This window comes from Cibotium barometz, chromosome 39 (genome assembly GCF_041138505.1).
Source record: "Cibotium barometz isolate CiBa-2024 chromosome 39, ASM4113850v1, whole genome shotgun sequence".
NCBI lineage: Eukaryota > Viridiplantae > Streptophyta > Polypodiopsida > Cyatheales > Cibotiaceae > Cibotium > Cibotium barometz.
The window spans coordinates 34,657,398-34,667,488 of NC_141084.1; positions in this window are offsets into that span (position 1 = coordinate 34,657,398).

Consider the following 10,091-nt stretch of genomic DNA (forward strand, 5'->3'; position numbering starts at 1 on the left):
CATAAGTCACCATTTAAGAACATTGTTTTGATGTCCAGCTGGTGCACTTTCCATCCATGATGGGTTGCCAAAGCAATAACAAATCAAATAGTGATTATACGGGAAGTGGGAGAAAAAGTTTCATCATAATCAATCCCTTTCTACTGGGCATAACCTTTTGCAAACAAGTCTAGCCTTGAATATGTCAATAGATCCAGTTGCCTTTTGCTTGACTTTGAAAACCCACTTAGTACCAATAGCTTTCTTGCCAAGTGGTAGATCCACTAAATCCCAAGTACAAATTTTTTGAGCCTGTCATCCCACTGGCCGCATATCACCCACGATCTCACCAACCATGCCAGTGGTGTAAGTGTGGGGCCTATCCCCCCCAGCCTCACTAGACGAGCTCGATATCTCAACACTTCCCCTCAAGCTCAACTCCATCTCATGTACACAAGTGAAGCCCTGAATCTGCGGAGCTTCTCTGTACCCATGCTTTGGTGAAGATGTCAGCTACCTGATCCTCTGTGCTGACATAAACAAGGTCAAGATCTCCTGCCAAGACCTTCTCTCTGACGAAGTGGTAGTGGACCTCTATGTGCTTCGTACGAGCATGAAAGACTGGGTTCCTGGCCAACTGTATACTGCTAATGTTGTCACAGAAAATGACAACTTGTCTATCCACTGATAGACCCAAATCTGCAAGTAGCTTCCTCAACCAAGCTACCTCACATGCTGCCATAGCAGCTCCTCTGTACTCGGCCTCTGTACTGGATAGAGCAACCGTAGGCTGCTTCTTGTTGCTCCAAGTCACAGCAGCACTCCCCAAAGAAAACACGAATCCACTAGTAGATCTTCTATCTGAGATACTACCAGCCCAATCAGCATCTATGTACCCATGTACACATATCTCTGTCCCAGTCTCATAGAATAGTCCATAATGCAAAGTAGACTTCACATACCTCAGTATGCGTCTCACTGCATCCAAATGTGGTTTCCGTGGAACTTGCATAAACTGACTCACCAACCCAACAGCATAGCTCAAATCTGGTCTGGTGATCGTCATGTAGATCAAACTTCCTACTATGCGCCTGTACATAGTAGGATCCTCCAAGATCTCTCCTGAATCTGCACTCAACTTGCCATTCTGATCCGATGGCACAGAAATAGGCTTACAGCCTGTCATACCATACTTGGACAACATGTCCAAGCCATACTGTCTCTGCAGTAATCCAATACCATGTGGTGACCTAATCACCTCAATGCCCAAGAAATATCTGAGCTCCCCAGATCCTTCATCTCGAACTTCTATCTAAGCAAGATCTTTACATCCAAGATCTCTTCATCATGGTCCCCCGTAATGATCAAGTCATCTACATAGATGACAACAAGCACAACTCCTCTATCACCATGTCTCACATACAGCGAGAAATCTGCATTGGCTACATGAAAGCCAATAGTGACAAGATATTCAGAAATCTTGTCAGACCATGCTCTTGGTGCTTGCTTTAAGCCATACAAGGCTTTCTTCAACCTGCAAACATGCTCGGGGTGACCCACATCCTCATAACCAGGTGGCTGCAACATATACACCTCTTCTTGCAAATCCCCATGCAAGAATGCATTCTTTACATCCATCTGATGTAAAGACCATTGCTTTGACGCAGCCACTGCTATCACAACTCTCACCGTTGCCATCTTGACAACTGGACTGAAAGTTTCCTCATAATCAATCCCATATGTCTGCGCATATCCTTTGGCTACCAATCTAGCCTTGTACCTGTTTATGCTTCCATCACTGTTATGTTTAACTTTGTACACCCACTTGCATCCAATGGCTTTCTTGCCTTCAGGCAATTGCACTAAATCCCAAGTTTCATTTCCATATAGTGCATCCATCTCCTCATCCATAGCTTTCTCCCAACACACATTTCCAACAGCCTCATCAATGCATGTGGGCTCTACAACCTGCACAAGATTACAGAGGCTCAAGGAATGGAGGCTGCAACCAGACGAGCACATGAGGTAGCAACAAGGCAATTTGAAGAACTAGATGCCACAAGGATGGTACAAGAAACAACTATTTTCAATCTCCTCACCACCAAGGATGGTACAAGAAACAACTATTTCCAATCTCCTCACCACCAAGGATTCACGCATACAAGAGTTGGAGCGCCATGTGGCAATCCAAGAACGCAGCCAAAAACAAGAACCAACCGATGAGATGTGACTACTCTTTGAGCGAGCCTTGGAGATAGGTTCATTTGCCAGTAACTCCTCGGGCCCCTCCTCAAACTCTTACTCTCTTTTTGTCTACACTAACCCTCTCTTTACTCCCATATGATATCAATTTGTTTGATGTTGACTGATCCTAAAGATATTTTCTTCTATCCATTGCACCCCATTGTGCTCAACCTTTGTAGTTGGTGTCAGGAGCTACAAAACTTAGACATCATGGACAACAACGTCCATAAATTAGACCTGTTTGTTCCAGAGACTATATCCCTGAAACACCGACCAACTACGAGGTTGTAGCTCGTAGTTACCAATGGATCATAAGCCATGGGTGATTAGAGGTATATAATACTCACCAACATTTAAATCTGTGTGAGTCCACATCATATAATTATTTTGGTATTCTTAAACTATATCAGAATATCCACAAACATCTAGAAGCCATGTTAACCACCGTACTTTATAATTTTGATAAAACACATATTGAGTATCCTAACATATCTCTGGAGGATATCATTGAGCTGCAAGAATTTATGAAGCTCCACAAACCCAGCTACCCACCCCCTAGTTCCGGAGAGGGTCAAGAAGAAGCATCAAGTTCATCACCTAATCCTACTTACCCTGTATATTAAAATGTTGCAAGTAAATTTACAGCTTGAGAATGTATAGCCAGCAACATTTATAGATATAGGAGAGCAAAGAAAGCAAATATTGAATTGGATATAAACATTCCACCACATTCAGGACCTGGTAATTGTGGCCAATGTTCAATTCCTGAAACTAATCGTGATCCTCATAGATCAACCTAAAGAAAGATATGATGGATATGGTGCTGATCAGCTGCAATTCGACATGAATCAAGGACCTAGTGTGACAGAGACATGATGTTATATTATTATCGCCTAAGGTGTCTACTAGCATACATGCATGTCACATTCGAGGATATGGTTGACACTAGATCACATGCTGCATTCAAAAGAACCCTAAAAAGCTTTAGTCACGTCGGAACTTCTATCATCAACGAGTTCGGTGACCAAGCCTTTAGACCTCGGTTAACAGGTTTTACATCGGGTAGGGAATAATGTTAATCCCATTTTGGATTAACAAATATGCTCCTCCAATTGAGGACATTAATAAGTGTCATACAAAGATACTATAAAAGTTGTACATTATGAGATATTGGCCACCCAAGGCCTTAGTTAAGTAAGTTTTGGGTGCCCAAAGGGCCGATTATATATAAGGCATTTTCTCATAATGAATGGACACAATCCCCCTTTGTGCTATGAGAGTTCTTGCTTTTTTCTTGAGAGAGATTGAGAGAGAGCATTCTAGCACATGTGCCTTCTCTATACTTGTATGTTGTATGCTTGTATAGAGGAGTGAGAGAGAGTGATTACCTTGTGTGGTGGTGTGAGTGACTCTACGGTGACATCGTGGAGGTGGAGGTGGAGCTTGGAGGATTGGAGCTTCTCAAGTGAGCTTGGAGACCTCAAGGGACATTAGCTTGACGCATTGGTAAGTGCCCTATGATAATTGTGTTCTATTGCTCTTTCCAAAGGTGAGTGCATTGAGTTCCTTCTTGGAGGTGTGGTAGCCCATAACAATAAGCCATGGTTTTCCCTCTTGCTCTTAAGGAGAAAACTATGCTATAGCCTTGGAGTAATGGGGTATACTTATTACTCTCTGAGCCATGCAAAGTATAGCTTGGTTGGGTACATGGGGAGTTATTTAATGACTCCCAATAGTTAGGGATATACACAGCACTTGGCTCTACATAAATGAGTTGATACACACATAACATAGTGTTTGACCAATAGGGTATGATCTGGATCCATTTTATTCCTAGAGGCAATGGAAAGTTGGACCATGAGTATTACATTGTGTCTTTGGAACTTATGCCTAGGAGTCTCTAGCTCCTTCCAAAATACCCTCCCTCAAGACCCTCCCTCAAGACTATACACCTCTCTTCTCTTGTAAGATTCCTCCTTAGCCTGAATAATGAAAAAGCTTTTACCTCAATCCCCTATAATCATTCCTTATTTCAGAATACAAGAAAATATTGTTTTTCCTTGTTTTTACCTAGAGAGAAGAAAAATTCTAGAGAGAGATAATTCAATATTAAGATATTTTTAGATATAAAAATTCTTCTAATATCTAAAATATATTTCCCTAAAACAAAAGTTCAAAATAAATTCTCCAAGGTACATTAGAAATCAATTAAAAATGATATAAGGGACCTTAGCCTAAGGGTCTAAATTTTCAAAAAAAATTGGATTATGGTCCAATTAAGGTTCCTATGGGCCAATAGGATTAATCCAAGTGTGGGGATGAGAAAAATTCAATGAATAAAAGAAAATACCCAAAAATGAGTAAATGCTCACATAAGATGAAGAGTTGACTGAGTACAAGGTTTATTAGTTAAAAATTAAGAGATATTACTAAAAAAATGAGATATTTTGGAGAAATGATGAATTTTTGACACCTTGGTAAGGAGAGGGGGACCTTTGAGGTAGACGCATTCTTCACATTCTAGAACCTAGTTGGACTCAATTAGTGGCCTCCCTCACCTATAAATAGACCCTCATTCTTTTGTATTCTCATCTATGAGCTATACCATGCCAGTATTACATTAAAATAATCATATTTTCTATTATCCCTTAAAAATCCTCTACTTTTGGGGAGCTTGGAGCTTCTCTCTCTCTTCAACAACTCTTGGAGCTCTCTTCTCCACTTGCTAAACCAATTGATTGGTTGGGGGCTTCAGTTCTAGAAAAAGAGCAAGCTAATCCTTGAGGTAAGAATGAATTTTATGATTTTTTGTTAAATTTTCTCAAATGACTTCTCTTCTCAAGCTTGAGAAGTTTTCTAATTGGTTGTTTTGAATTCAAATCAAGCTTTCTCTAAGAATTTTAATGTGTAATCAAGAAAAAGTTAATCTTTATACTTAATTAGAATGCTTTCTTATGTATATCTCTCTCTCAAAAAAAGAATAGTCATTCCTATGGCGAATTCTTTAGCAAAAGAATGCTTCTCATTGATAAATTCTTAATTCAAAATCAAACTCTAAGCTTGTTAAGCTAGAGAATAAGAAAATAGTATTTTTATGCTTTTATGTTAACAAAATAATGGTTAATTCTTTTAGATAATTTATAAGTAGTTAAAAACTACTTTGATTGGTTCTCTAAATGTGAAATAGATTATCTTATCAAATTGGGAAAAGAGGATCTAGCGGGATAATCATAATTAAGTTTATGATTATGGTTAAAATTATGATTAAAATTCATAGTTTAGATTTAAGCTTGAAAATAGATCTTCTATCATATTTTCATTACAATGTTTTATTCTTTTAAGAAAATTAAAAATTATCAGTAATAATAGCAGCGAAGTAAAATTTTTAGAAAATAATACACATCTTATTTTTATGCATAATGCTAAAAGAGGACTTCCTACCATATTCTAGGATTGGACATCCTATGCAAAAAGAATGATTTTCATCATATTCATGTGAAATAAATTTTAGTATTTATGCATAAATATTTAATTAAAATAAAAGAGAAATTTTTGGTAAATTCATTTTTATGTGAAAAGAGGAATTCCCATGATAATTGAGATCCAAGTAAATAAATAGTAAAAGAGGAATTTTTGGCATATTTAAAATAATAGATATTTTTATTTAATTTAAAAAAAGAGAAATTTTAGATAAATTTATTTTATGCATAAGAAATTTTTAAATGATAAAAGAGGAATTCCCATGAAATTTTGAATTCAATCATTTAAATGCAAAAAGAGGGATTTTAAGCATATTTAAAAAATGGATATTTGTATTTAATTTAAAAGAATAATTTTTATGGTATTTTAAGTAGAAAAAGGTTTAAATTAAATTTTGGTGACAAAAGAGGAATTTTCACCATAATTTCACCTAGAAACTTAGGGTTGATAATTAAATTGGTAGAAAGAATATTCTTAGATATTTTAGGTGGATAAATCACCAAATTGATATTTACCCAAAATTAGATTAATGGAAGAAGAGTATTTTTATAAAAACCCGATATTCTCATATAGAACCATTTCTTAATCTATTATGGTTCGGAAGGAATGAAATTCATAAAGTTGGAATTTTTCTTACGGTTAGAAGTTTAGGATCCTAGAGGGTTCTGACCAGGTGATGCACGGGCTCGCCATTGCTAGGACACCCATGTGTACGTCGAGGAAGATACGGATGAACCGAAAGAATGAATTTTGTGAATGGATTTTTGATATTGGATCTCGTTGGTTGACCAGCTTGTCTTCAACGGAGAGTTCGGATGATATATTTTGTAAAACAATGGACTCAATATTTTGGAGAATTATGATCAGTAATACTATGATTTCATTTAAAGATTGTTTTAAAGACAGCTAAATCTGTTAAAATGGCAATTTCATATTGGGTGTGTGAGTGGTATGACTATCTTGAATTTTGGAGGATTATGATCAGTAATACTATGATTTCATTGAAAGATTGTTTTAAAGACAGCTGAATCTGTTAAAATGGCAATTTCATATTGGATGTGTGAGTGGTATGACTACCTTGAATTTTGCTTGAAACGCTGGCTAGAGGGCTAGGAAACTCTTTTCCTCGGTACTTGGGCAAAATAGAACCAAACTTTTATAAAGGAATCCCACCAATACAGTGGTTGGTGGGCGGTTGGCTAACCCATGGGCCGGTTGGCTGGATTGGGTGATTTCTGCGATACAAATAGTTACAATTAAGTTACATTAGTTACAATAAGTCCTAGGAAGACCCTTGTTCTGTAGGAGGGAATCAACCTCGCTCAAGGAGGAAAAAAGCGGTGATTCTATGGGCCAAGTGTAAGTCTCTTCCTTGATCTGACCATGTGACTTTTGGGTTCGGTCAGATCAGTTTGGTTAGTTAAGACTGTGACTCGTTAGATCAATTCTCCCGTTAGATGATTTTTCTGGTGGAATCGCCCGTGCCTTCTGGGCGAGGGAGGTTTTTCTGGGTTCGGTTTTGGAGGAATCGCTGGGCTAGTCTCTTGTCCGGATATCCGCGGGCGAGGCCTTGAGTGTGGATCCTTGCCCTGCATGAGAGACTGACGCTGCTTCTGCTGCCAGTGCCTTCGGAGGGGGCATCGCGGAGGGGGTGGGAGTCTCACACCTCTTTGTCAATGGAGTCAACCATATCAAAATCACCTTTAAAGTTTGCTAAGGGCATATTTTGGTCAAAGAAATACCCTATCCATTATTCTTTTCTTGTTTGTTTGTGTATGTATACATGAGTTTGTTACATTGCAGATGGAGGTTGATCAGACGACACTTGCTATTAAAATAGACTTGTTGCTAGTGTATTTAGTAGGATTTGAAAGGACCCACATCATTGAACCCCTACTTTTGGTAAGACCCTAAATTCATAACTAGATGTTGCGATGTATTATTTATTTGAGTTGGCTTACCAATTCTTTGGCACATGCCATATCCTATACAAAATGTGTTTTGAGTCCTCCATTGGAGTAGGCCATCATAATTATGTTGTCAACTAGTGAACTCATCTTCGTTGTAGACGAGTAGTTTGATGTTGTATATTTTACACAAGCTTATTTTATTGGGCTTCCCTTTGAAGCTCCTTCCTTTGCTTAACCCTCTCTTGGGCCTCATGTATTCCTATGAGTTGTTCTTGAGTTAAGGTTGTGATAAGTGCCAACATTGTGCCAAGCCACTGAAGAAGGACACGATGTAACTGCATCCTCTCAAAGTCAACCAGCCTTTTGAAAAATGGGGCTTAGATTTCATTGGCCCTATTAGTCTTGCTGCACATGGCATACAAGCATGCTTCATTATTGTTATCATAGATTATGTAATCAAATGGGATGAAGCAAGGGCTTCATGAAAAGCAAACGCATTGGCGACTGCTAAGTTTCTCTATGAGAACATCATTATCTTCTTTGGATGTCCATTTGAGCTAGTGAGTGATCAAGGTGAGCATTTTATCAACGATGTTATAAAAAATCTCACTATAGCACATTCATGATTGCACACCGTAAGTCAACGTCATATTACCCACAAGAAAATGGCCAAGTAGAGAGCACTAACAAGGTTCTTATTTTGATATTGACAAGGACTGTTGAGACAACGCGCTGACTAGGAGTCTAAGCTCACTAGCTTTATGGGCCTATCGCACATCATATAAAGTTATAATTGATTGCATACCATTTAAGATGGTGCATAGACTTAAGGTAGTAATGCCTTGGGAGTTTATGATCCCTAGCTTAAGGGTAGCTGTGAATGAAAATCTTGATGGTAATAAATTGGTTGACCGGTTGTTTGTTTTAGCACAAATTACAGAGGAAAGACAAATTACAGTGCAAAAAATGCTGAGAGAAAAGGACTAAAGAAAGAAGTGGTTTGACCAAAATCTCAAGGGCAAGGAGATCAAGGTAGAAGATCTTGTACTTATGTATGGGGTCCATAGAGTGAAAAGAAAAGGCTCAAATATATTGGAAAGAGACCATTTAGGGTTTGTGAAGTTACTCCACAAGGTACTACTATACGTGTTGAGACTCTTGATAGAGTTGAAACTGTTGGTTTCGTTAATGGTAATAAGTTTAAAAAATACTATGGACCTCTTATCAAAGAATCCTTACGTGCTTCTCATGACAAGAAAGCCGCCATAGAAAGGGCTACTCAAAAGAAGATGGGTGTAAGCATGTTAACGTTTACTAAATAGCATGTCCATGGACATTGCTTGCTAGCATATGCTATTTGCCTTTCTATTTATTTAACAAGGTGCCTTTTGAAAAAGAGTTTTTTTTAACGAGACCTTTTTTAATACAATTTAAAAAAGAACCCTCAATAGTTACTCCCACGTCTTCCCTCCCACTCTCCCTCTCTGTAACAAACACCTGCAAGAAAGTCCTCTCTCTCTCTCTCTCTCTCTCCCCCAAACGTGGACATTACAAGCAAGATTATAGGGCTGATTGTTGAGGACAACAGAGGTGCATTCTCAGTAGTGAGATGGAAGAAGTAGTGGTGGAAGGGCTGATACAAACAAATGTTTTGGTGGACACACACACTCAGAACGCCCTATCTCATTCTTTCTCTCACTCTCACTCACTCACTCTCTCTCTCTCTCTCTCTCTCTCTCTCCCAAACGTGGACATTAGAGGCAAGATTATAGGATTGATTGTTGAGGACAACAGAGGTGCATTCCTTGTAGTGATGGAAGAAGATTATAGGATTGATTGTTGAGGACAACAGAGGTGCATTCCTTGTAGTGATGGAAGAAGGTAAATTTTTGTATTATGATTGCAATGTTCATGGAAGAAGATGGTAAATGCTACATTTTTGTATTGTTACCAAGTCACTTGACTGGATTGTAAAGCTCACTTTCACTAATTGTAGGATCTCAAAGACATGAAGATTCAATCAATCATACCCTTTAGGAGAAACAAATTGAATCACGTGCCATCATCAGGGAGTACGAGGCCAAAAAGAAGAGAGAACACCGAGAACGAAGCAAGCGCAAGGGCGAGACTAACTTGATGGAGATTGATGAATCAATAAAGCAACGAATCATCTCTTTGAGACATTAAAGTTCTTCAATTACAGGACCCAAAGCATGGAAAAGAAACTACGGTGTGAAATCTTCAATCGAATTCTACAACACCTTATAGTGCTAAGATTATGAGATCAAACATCTAGAGAGGAGCTACAAGTGCAAGCAGCTCTAGTAGCCAATGTGTGCATGACATTGGCGATTGTTAAGCAACCAACAAACAAATAAGAGTTGTTCTTATAAAGAAAAGTACTTTGACCATGCTGATGAACTCAACTGAAGACATGCCCATTCCTAAGGTGTCAAGGGTTTTGCAGGTTTCCAAGCC